Raw genomic sequence first — 11,770 nt, 5'->3', positions numbered from 1 at the left:
CAACAGGGTTACAAACCACTTGATTAAAAAAACAACCGGGTTAAGGTCATAAAACCTGGCAGACGAACTAAATGGCGTGGTATGTTATAAGCACGTGCTATTATTCGTTGAAACAATTGAAGCTATACAAATTGTATATCCCAATCCTATCTTAAATGCACTATTTTTATAGTGCTCTAAGTATTCTAAGACTTGAATTATTTTCTCTAAATTTTCGGACACGAACAAAACAATAGTGTCCGAAAACTTGAGTAATTACGGTAGCCGTTGAGGACTGCACATGCTTATCTTGGACGACATTTTATGAACATGCATTAAGCCACGTTTTCACAGAGCGAGCTTCAACGCAAATTTACATATGATGAACGGTGCACTACAGGAGATAAATAGTATACATCAAAATTCAATCAATATAGGGGCTGGAGAAAGATCTCCGACAGCGTCTATTAAAGTGTACACACATTTGTTGCTACTTATAAGTGTGCTAAAAGTTCAATTTATTGCAATTAAGGCACTGGGAACTGGATGGACTATCCACAAAATGCTGATTTTCTATGGATTTGAAATATTGAAGAACACATTAACGGGTATATTGGTTATGCGTAGTAACGCTTACTTGTGGTACTAGTCAGCATATGCCAATAACTGCTGTTTCTAGTAATTATGGAAATAAATGTTTTATTGACAACAGCGTCACTAAGAGGTGACATATGCACCTTACATGTATTATATCCGTAATCTTTGAAACGAAATATATATTTTTTAATTTGTGATGGATTGAAATAAATAAAAATAATTCAAAATAGGCCCAAGTTACTATCAAATCTGATTATGCGATTTAAAATCAATGAAAATTGCAACTAGCAAATCTTTACAAAAAATGTTAGAATACTATGTAAATGTATTCATAGGGAGATTAAAAAATTGCCAACGCAAAAAATCGCTAAACGTTTGAAAAATCTTATACGTGTTTTTTACCGAATGTTATAAAACACAAATGCTCCATCCGGATACGAAGCGTTCTCATTTGTTTTTTTGTTCACCTTTTTTTGTTCTATTAATAACTTTTTTCAGTATAGCGCTAAATAGCAAAAATCGTACAAAGTGTTTATTATCATAAACATTATCGGTGTTGCTGACATCTTTGACGTTGGGTTTGTTTTCTTGTGCGCGAAATCCGCTAAAAAAGGAGTGTCGCCACATTAGTATGTCGTCTTCAACATAACACAGACCCACAGTCAAATGTAGCCGTCAACATTCCAAGAAATGCAGCGTGTGTTTGAGTTGTTGTCATTAGCATTCTTCGATCAAAAGATTAACACACTTAGCGGGTAGAAAAAAATCGTATATATACATTAGTCCGTTAGCGTATTTACTATTCACACTGATGTGCGACGCATCGTTCTTAGTGAAAACATAATATGTAAACTCGAAACATAAAACATTTACACGATTTTTCAAAGATTGTTGTGTGTTTTTAATTTAGTAGATAACAATCGTTCAACGTTGTGCTGCTTTACGGTAAACGTGTTCGGGATATTTGCGACATTTTCGAATACTATAGTGTAAGAAATAATACATTATAAAAATGGCTACTGCCAGCTCCACATCTCCAATTAAGGATTCTCTAAATTCAATGAAAAGATGGATTCTTACAAAACTAAATGCTTCCACTTCATACGATGTTGGATCCAACGAATCCAACGACGGAGCATCGAGGACTACGATTGATAAATCCATCCCTCAAATTCTGATATCAAACAGTAGCGAAAGAAGCATCAACAGGATACCAACTAGTCCGTTGGTAAGGCGACCACATCCACTAACAAAGACCTGGAGACAAGACAGCAGACCTGATTCGGGAACCAGACCAAAATCAGCTCCTCACGATACTTCGAAGCAGTCATTTTGGAACTCTCCGAAACTTCCATGGTTTTCTGTATCCGGAAACAAACCCGGGTCTGCGTCAGTTCCTGCAACCCCGCTGGAAAACGCAGACGTCATGCCATCTCCCTCCTTCCGGTCTGACACCACCATGACAAAATCGCCCATTTTCAGATTTTCACAGAGACATAACATTCCGATTGGGAATATGAAAAAGGAGGACAAAAACAACACAAACCAGTGGTCACGGAGTAACCTTGACTCTCCGACTATTTGCGGTGAATGCGGTCAGAGGAAGTTTAACGGGAGCCGAGAATTTGTCGGATTTTCGTCATCCTGCCGTCTGAATGTTGATAATGCTCTAAATAAAGAAGAGCCGGAAGTATTCGTGGTCGGAGCCGCTTCTTCCATTAATAGATCACACCTGCGACGTGTGAGCTCTTGTAAAGTGCCGGACAAGAAAATAGAAAAAATGGAAATATCAGCAAAAATGAAGAAAGCGAGCTCAAATTTCGACATTGAACAAAAAGGACGCAGTAGGCATTCATCTTCAATCTCGAGCAAAAACAGCAGTATCAAACAAAACAACAAGAAGAAATCTAAGAGCGTCATTGCACTGTCGATGTCAATGTCTATAAACGCAGACAGCTTCAGAATTGTTCGAAATAATATTTCGAAAACGGAGAGCTTTAAATATAACTCCGCTAGAAAGATGTCTCTGAATGACAACGAGCTTCGTCGGCTCCGGGTAAGACGGGGGTCATCCCTGGTACGCCTTTTGTGTATGAACTCGCGCACAAACTCGGAACAAGAGAACAATTGTTCAGAAACCGAATCGGAGGTCAGGAATCAATCAGACGAGGATTTGCTCGAATACTCTCCAAAGGTCACAAGACACCATAACGTTAACCCAATGGACATTCGGTCCACGTTTGAAACCGAGAGTCTACGCATTCCCAGCAGCTACGGCCAAATAAAACTGATGTTCCAGTTCTTCAATGAGAAAAACGCCTTACATGTTACACTCCTGAAAGGGGCCAATATCGGACAACAACAACGAGGCAATATGGGGATCTTCGCCAGCATTTGCCTTATGCCTGGAAAGCTACAAAAGAGAGCTAGCGACGAGAGGCATAATACGCATGACCCGGTAATGTACGAAATGTTTGTTTTCCGAGCCAGTCTCGGCGAGCTGCTTGATCGTCAACTTCGAATCAAGTTTTACGACAAGCCGGGAGTCTTCTCGAGGACTCGTCCCATTGGCGAATGTCTGATCCCCCTTTACCCGTATGACCTGACTGCGGTGACCGTAATATGGAAAAATCTAAGCAAGTGCAAGAACCAAAAGGTAAGATTTCATATATTTTAAAACTTGGTCAATAAGTTACAACGTCATTAATATTTTGCACACATATTTGCACCGTTTAAACATTATTCCGGAAGTTTTGTTGTTAAATGTAGTCAAATAACATAATATGCCTTCCTGGCCCGTATTCACCAACCGATTCTTAGACTTAAGAATAAAGAATATACTTAGAACCAAGATAAATGTGTTCAGTGTTTGAATATATACAGGCCTCCACTGGTGATTAAGTCGCTAACAAAATGTTCTTTATGAAGAATAATATAGATAGAAATGTTTACTGAAGAGTTTGACTCAAAATTAAAGAAATTATCGAATATTCTAATTTAAAGAATTTTCTTTATTCTTAGACTTAAGTCTAAGAACTGTTTGGTGAATACGGGCCCAGGAAAACTCATTGAGGCCATACAAATATATGTGTAAAAGATAAACCGCACTCATTAACGGCTTTACACTGTATTCGAGCAATAAATATGAACCTCGTTCTGGAAAAACAGGGTTTAATGCAGCACAGACTAATCAGAGACAACACTTTCCGCCTAGTCTGAATTTTTGTTAAAAAGATACTTCCTTTAAACGTAAAATTCCATAAAGGCGGAAAGTGTAGTCGTTGATTAGCCTATGCGGACTTTGGGAAGACACGTTGCCCACACGCCTTAAGCCCCTTTTGCCACAGAAAGGCTTATATATTCAAGTTTTGATTTGTGTCAACTAACCACATGTATTTTGTTTTCTGTTGACAGGATGATCTGGACGATTTTGATTTCTCGCCTTTGGTCAAACGTGAACAAGTGAACGGAAACTCGAGAAAACAACGGACTCTGCTTAGTTGTGTGTTATGCGGATCAAAGAAGTAGACGGCATTACGAGCGCTGTGAAAAAGATAGCGATTGTAAAATCATTATTACGCGCTAGCATAAATTTCCGTGGATTTCGTGGGTTGACTGATCCCAATTGTATATGAACCGTGCTCTGAATGAAGGGGTTTAATGCATGTGCGTAAAGTGTTGTCTCAGATTAGCCCGTGCAGTCCGCAAAGGCAAATCAGGGACGACACTTTCCGCCTAAACTTGATTTTTGCTAAGAAGAGACTTTATTGAAACGAAAAAGATCATTAAAGCGGAAAGTGTCACAGAGCACGGCTCATATCCAACGTGAACATACCGAAAAATGACCGATTCAAATTTCCTTTTTTTCAAAATGAGAAACGAAAGAATTTACATGTCGACGAAAAATGAAATGGTTGCATCCGGCTTATGATACAAAATCGTATTTTTAACAACCCGTTTTATATTATTTTATTTGAATTAATTGGTAGGCATAAGGGATACTATAAAAGATAATGCTCCGAAAAAACTAAAAGAATGAAAAGCAAAACGGAAGCACGATACTGCATGATATCACTTTATTGTTGGTAGGTAGATATCTTCTTATCATCATGGTATCGCATTCTAAAGAAAAAAATAATCATTATACATTGTTGAAATTATTTCTTTTATTTGTATTAGTTTTTTTATAATTGTTGTTGTCATTATTGTTAGTAAAACGATTATTATTAATATGATTGTTCTTGTTGTTTAGAAGTTGTTGTTACAATTGCTATTCTTAGCTCGACTATATATATATATATATATATATATATATATATATATATATATATATATATATATATATATATATATATATATATATTGTAAAAATCGGCACTGAACGTTTGGTCAGACGAGAGCCGACCTAGCATTTCTTCGAGGTCGAGTAGTGTTTTCTTGTAGTTGATGTTGGCAAGTAGCCGTTCGTGATCATTTTTCATCAAGAGTCAACCTTTCAAAACAAAATGGTACATAGTTCACGAAAATTGACCGCCATTTAGGCACTTAATGACTAAAAAATGTTGATGTAGGTGGTTTTCCTGTGTCAAGAGATACCAACCTTGTATATGTATATTATATCAGATTTTTTTTGTCAAAATGACGAAAAATGTTGTTTTAAGACATATTGATAGTGTGAAAGTGACTTGGCCCAACACCTGTGATCCCAAACAATGCGTTTCGTTAAACAACAAAAGTGCTTTCTAGAAAGCTTTGATTATTGCGTTGACCTCGAAATCGTCCTACTTTAAGACTTGGATTTGTTTAGATGATCGAAATTCATTGTTTACTCAAATTGACCGACCGAAAAACATTTATACTACTGACTAAAAAGATTTAATATTTCTGCACACTCGCATATTGTGATATTGACCTAATTTTGGGCTAAGCTTTATTCAACTGCGCTTATAAAACAAAACTGACAAAGCTTCCACCGAGTGCATCAGAGTTTATTCAACGTAGCACATTTTTTATATCTAGTATCGATGACCTCCGCACATTCAACTCATACGCAATTTTATGCGAGGTTTTGAAATGATATGTATAGAGTTATTTTAGAATTGTTGCAGAACTAAATATGATTGATGCTATTGTTTTCACAAATGTCGTAACAATTAAATTATAATACGTATATAAGTGATCCTTTATTTATTTAATTTATCATTCGTCGTCAATTGTAATAAGTTGTTTGAACAAAGAAATACAGAAATTTTATCATTAAAATCCTTTACATCCAATTTAAGGAAATAGACTTAAGCTACAAATCGGCGATTCGATCTATCGATTATTTGCTGAGACTTAAACTTAGAACGAACCAAGTATAATCCAAAGATGATCGTTTTTTTTTCCATTTCCATGTTAAGTCTTGTACCTTTGTGTCTTGGAAGATTATTGTCGTAGTTTATATAAAAGACATTGTTCGTGTGTTGTGGTTTTTATGATTTATGTCTTTAGTGTTGCTTTTTGATTTTTGTGTTACAAACGTTAAATAAGGTCCATTTTCGTGTCTGGAAAGGGTTTTCTCCTGTTAATTCAGCTGAAGTTATTTCGTCCTTTCCATTTACTCGCGCAAACCTTTGGCTTGAAGAATGAATGCATTTCGATGTCTTTCATACTCGCGGTCCTGATGGAACAAAAATGTAATTTTCATAGAAAAAGGTTTCAATAAATAACATGTTGTTGTGTTGACTGTATGTAACGTCGTTTTTTTTTCATTTGTTAAACATATTTGATTTGTTTTCAAGATGGACAACGGTAAAGTGTCTATAAAATAATACTCAGAACAGATCATTTGTCATATTTTGCGCATAATGAATGTTTTATTAACAAGTCATTGCATTTCTAATCCTTAAAAGTTTAATACATTGCAGTTAATAAATGCTGTTCTTTACACCAGTTGCTAATGAGTATAACAAATGTACTCTTTGCACTTTTCGTGGTTGAATAAGAAATCGGAACTTGGTGAGCTTATTTTGGCTGAGGACTTTTTAGATCACCTGATTGCTCAGGTGAGCCTTTGTGATCGGTCTTTGTCCGTCGGCCCACATTTGTTAGTATACACTCTAGAGGCCATATTTCTTGGCCGATCTTCATGAAACGTGGTCATAAGCTTTGTATAAATGATACTTCGGTCAAGTTCGAAACTGGGTCATGTCGGGTCAAAAACTAGGTCAATATGTCATAAAAGAAAAACCTTTTAAACACTGTAGAAGTCATATTTCATGCCCAATATGCAAGTTTCTTTGTCAAAATGTTTGTCTTAATGATATGTTGGTTGAGTTCAAAAGTGATTCTTGTCTGTTGAAAAACATGGCCGCCAGTGAGCGGGGCAGTTTTCCTTATTTGGCCACAGAGAAATCTTGTAAACACTCTAGAGGCCACATTTCTTGTACGATCTTCATGAAACTTGGTCAAAAGATGTGTCCCAATGATTCCTCGATCGAGTTTGAAACTGATACATGCTGGGTCAAAAACTAGGTTACTAGATATACAAAAGCCTTGTTAACACTGTAGAAGTCACATTTCATGCCAAATCTTCATGTTACTTTGTTAAAATGGTTGTCTTAATGATAATTATGTTGGTTGTGTTAAAAAGTGGTTCCGGTCCGTTGAAAAACATTGCCGCCAGTGGGCGGGGCAGTTTTCGTTATTTGGCTATGGAGAAACCTTGAAAACACTCAAGAGGGCACATTTCTTGTCCTATCTTCATGCAACCTGGTCAGAAGATTTGCCTCAATGATATCTTGATCGAGTATGAAACTGGGGCATGCTTGGTCAAAAACTAGGTCACAAGGTCAAATAAAAGAAAAACGTTGTAAACACTGTAGAAGTCACATTTCATGGCCAATCGTCATGTAATTTGTCAAAATGTTTGTCTTAATGATATGTTGGTTGAGTTTAAAAGTGGTTCCGGTCCGTTGACAAACATGGCCGCCAGTGGGCGAGGCAGTTTTCCTTATTTGGCTATAGAGAAACATTGTTAACACTTTAGAAGTCACAATGAAATTTGGTCAGAACATTTGTTTTCTAGATACGAGAGTTGAGTTCGAAAATGGTTCCGGTCAGTTGAAAAACATGGCTGCCAGGGGGGCGCATTTTCAGAAAAAAAGCTTGTGAACACTCTAAAAGTCACAATTTTGTGCCCAATCATCATGAAAACATTAGTTTCATTTATATCTCAGATGAGTTCGAAAATAGTCCTGACCGATCTTTAAACATGGCCGCCAGGGGTGTGGGGCAGTTTTCCTTATATGACTATTATAGAGAAACTTTCTGAACACTCTAGAAGTCACATGTTTTGCCTAATCATCGTGAAACTTAGTCAAGACATTGGTTTTATTGATATCTCGGACACGTTGGAAAATAACTCAAATCGGTTAAACACACACACTTTTTTGCTCACTTGAATGCTCAGCTGAGGTTTTATGATCTGTCTTTGTCCGTCGTCCGTCCGTCCATATTTGGTTTGTAAACACTCTAGAATTCACATTTCTCTAGCATTCTTTATCAAAGTTGCTGAGAAGCTATATGGCCACAAGATCTCAGTGAAGTTTGATAATGAGCAAAATCGCATAATAAATGCAAGAATTATTTCCCTTGGATTGTCAAAATGTTCATAATATTATACTAAAACATTGTAAACACTCTAGACAGTGTGGCCATACCACGTGGTTTGTGACGTCATTTTGGCTAGCACGCTAAGTAGAAATTTGTCAACATTGGCCCCGCTTAGAAATTTCAAATCCACGTATCTTATTATTTACTCTTTTTTGACGAAATAAAGCGCAGGCTAAGGGAAAAGTTGAGCACTCTTCCCGGTTATATAAATATTTGTCACCAGATGAGTAGTTTAGTCTATCATTCGAGGCAAATTCCTAGTTTTTACGTTACAATGCACGCAAGCACGACAAGCACATTTGAAATCGTCCAAAATATCTGTTTTATATTCCTTTTTGCAGTGAACCAATATGTGCGGACGTGATTAATTCCATATAAAATGTGTTTTGTCCAAAAAAATTACCTGAAAACACCACTTAATGACATTTCTAATGTACATCAACACTTTGGCTAACACGACAAGCAACGAAATTCAAGGCAAGCACGGCAAGTCGATATTCGGCTAGAACGACTAGTTGTTATTAATTATGTTTCTGAAGCGATGTTATTGTTGTGGTAATACACACAAATTTAATTAGAATTTCAAAACATTTTCTTGGTCCGGCACAGTAAACACAAAAATATAATGTCGGACAATAACTGCGATGCTGTCTTGCACAAGTGCTATAAACAAATTTGAAACTTTCACCGAGAACAATCCTCGGAATGTAACAGAGATACTATATGTCTGAAAATAGTTCCAACTTAATGTGGCGAATGTCTGACACACCCTTCTGGAGTCAGGTTTCAATTTAATTTTTTGATTTCGATGAACAGTCCACAATAACTCAACTATCGTTAAAACGAACTGATGCTCATTGTGTCATTTTCGACCTAAAATGGCCCACAAGTCATCCGGGGGTGACTAGAAGCCGATTCATGTCATACTATGATGACTTTTGTCAACCGGGGTGACTAGACGCCGATTCATGTCACCCTGGGGTGACATGAAGCCGATTATAGTCACCCGGTGATGACTAGCGTCGGCTTGAAGTCACCCAAGGGTGACATGAATAGGCTTCTAGTCACCCCGGCCGACTTGTGGGCCATTTCAGGTCGACAATAAGCCGATCTTATTGATATAAAATGCAACATTTGACGCAACATATCAACACATGTTCCTTTGATCGTTTTATCCTTAAGTGACAGATGCTGACGTATGTTAGCACTTGTATTTTTGGTAGGATTACATAAGTAATATTTGATTAGAAGCATAGTGATGTACGTTTTGATAAAGCAATACCCAATGCACACATAGATTAATAACACGTGATATATCGATCTGAGTTGCAGTTAGCTTGGCTTTCGATTAATCATACTGTAGGTAATGTCCATGTTCTTTCCAACTGTTAAGGCCATTGCAAGGATTAAACTATACTGTTGTTAACAATGTTTTAAATTGTTGTAAAATGTAGATTTAGTAATGCGCCGTTGTCTTGTAATTATTTATGGCTAAGTAGATGAGATATTTGAAACGGTAAAACACATGACAAATACATCATATGATTATAATACTCTAATGGTGACAGCACGGTGAATACATAATAACAAATGCATAATTATTTATTTTAATTAACATATTTGATGTTTTTAGATACACATGATGACGACCGAAGAGCGATATATTTGTGCCATATGCGCCAGAGGGGTACAAGCACAGGCGCTATTTGGTTTACCATGAAAGAACACACGCTGGGATGTTACCCTTTAACTGTTGCGGCGTTGGGTTTTCATCAAGACGACAATTACAAAGACACAGGTCATTATCATATAGCGCTTTTAGTCAGTAGAAAAATCACAGTCGGCTGTCTTATTTTACTTGCGATTCTAAACATTTCGAATTATGTACATTGCAGTTTCACTACATAAACATTATCTTTAGAAAGCTGTGATAAACAGTCTTAACAAAAACGCGTTATAGATGTATAAGATACACATTTCCCAAATCATTAACTGGTTAATTATTGTAAATAAGTAGCAAAGAGTGTACGTGTAGGATACATGTGCTTATTATGCTTATGAATGCTTACAGGTGCAATGCACACGATGACGGAAAAACTATCTTTGCCTTTATTGTGGAAAAGAATTCGCAACGAAGGTAGATTTAGATGGCCCGAGAACAGCGCACTCGAGAGATCGAGTGCCAGATATGCAACCACAAGGCCACAACACGGGCTCATCTCCGAGAACATCTCAAAACACACAGCGAGGAAAAAACACACGTTTGCCATGTGTGCAAAGCCGCCTATAAACACATAAATTCACTGTATAGGCACTTTGGGCAAAAGCACAAATGACGTGTATACAGTGGTTTTACTTGTTTGTGATTTACCCGTAATTTATTTGTGATTTACCCGTGATTGAATTGTTGCGATGAAAGCATAATCATCAGATCTCAAGCATAATTAACATTTGAACCGTATCTGTTTATACCACGATGTTTACTTGTTGCGTTTTTTTTATACTTTAATTGTACTTTTTATTGTTTCTTTTTATGTTTTGTTAATGCTACTGTTATATTATAGCAGTTTTGATTTGTATTGTGATTAAAATGTAATTTTATAATTGTGAATAATGCTTTATAATCAGATCTCAAGCATAATTAACATGTGAATCGTATCTGTTTATACCACGATGTTAACTTGTTGCGTTTCTTTTCTTTTTATTGTATTTTATTATTTTGTTAACGCTACTGTTATATTATAGCAATTGTGATTTATATTGTCATTTGCATGTGATTCAATGATGCCATTTAACATTGTTTCATTAATTAAAATTATTAATAAAACATACACTGCGTTGTGTTAATTTCTGAAACAAAATCTTGAACAATCTTCGTTGTTTGTTAACTGCATTGAGCAAATCAAACGTAAAAAGCAAAGACCACTGAACATTTGTGTAATATTATACTTTGCTTTTATCCAAAATTTCTCAATTATCTATGTGACACACAATGCTTAATGCCGAAATATAAAATGGAGTATTAAATTAGGGCAGTTTAAATATTGTACAGTTTTGGACAAAAATAGAGTTATTAAAACAACGTTTGAATCAATGCTGTTCAAAGCTTCAATTAATTATTTGCAACCAATTATGATCGGATTAACAAAGGCGACAATAAACACATACCATTAGCATTTATTTGAGTGAGATAAATATTCAGCACAATTGTGTCGTGTACTGAGAAAACTGGGCATAATGCATGTGCGTAAAGTGTCGTCCCAGATTTGCCTATGAAGTCATCACAGGCTTATAAGGGACGACATTTTCCGCGTAAAGTGTCGTCCCAGATTTGCATGTGCAGTCAGCACAGGCTAATCAGGGACGACACTTTCCGCCTTAACCATATTTTCGCTAAGAAGAGACATTATTTAAACGAAAAATTCAATAAAAGCAGAAAATGTCGTCACTGATTAGTCTATGCGCACTGCACAGGCTAATCTGGGATGACAAATTTGCGCACAAGCATTATGCCTAGTTTTCTCAGAACACGACACAA

This window comes from Dreissena polymorpha, chromosome 9 (genome assembly GCF_020536995.1).
Source record: "Dreissena polymorpha isolate Duluth1 chromosome 9, UMN_Dpol_1.0, whole genome shotgun sequence".
NCBI classification, from domain to species: Eukaryota; Metazoa; Mollusca; class Bivalvia; order Myida; family Dreissenidae; genus Dreissena; species Dreissena polymorpha.
The sequence above is the reverse complement of the archived record's forward strand: the minus strand, read 5'-3'. Positions refer to the sequence as shown.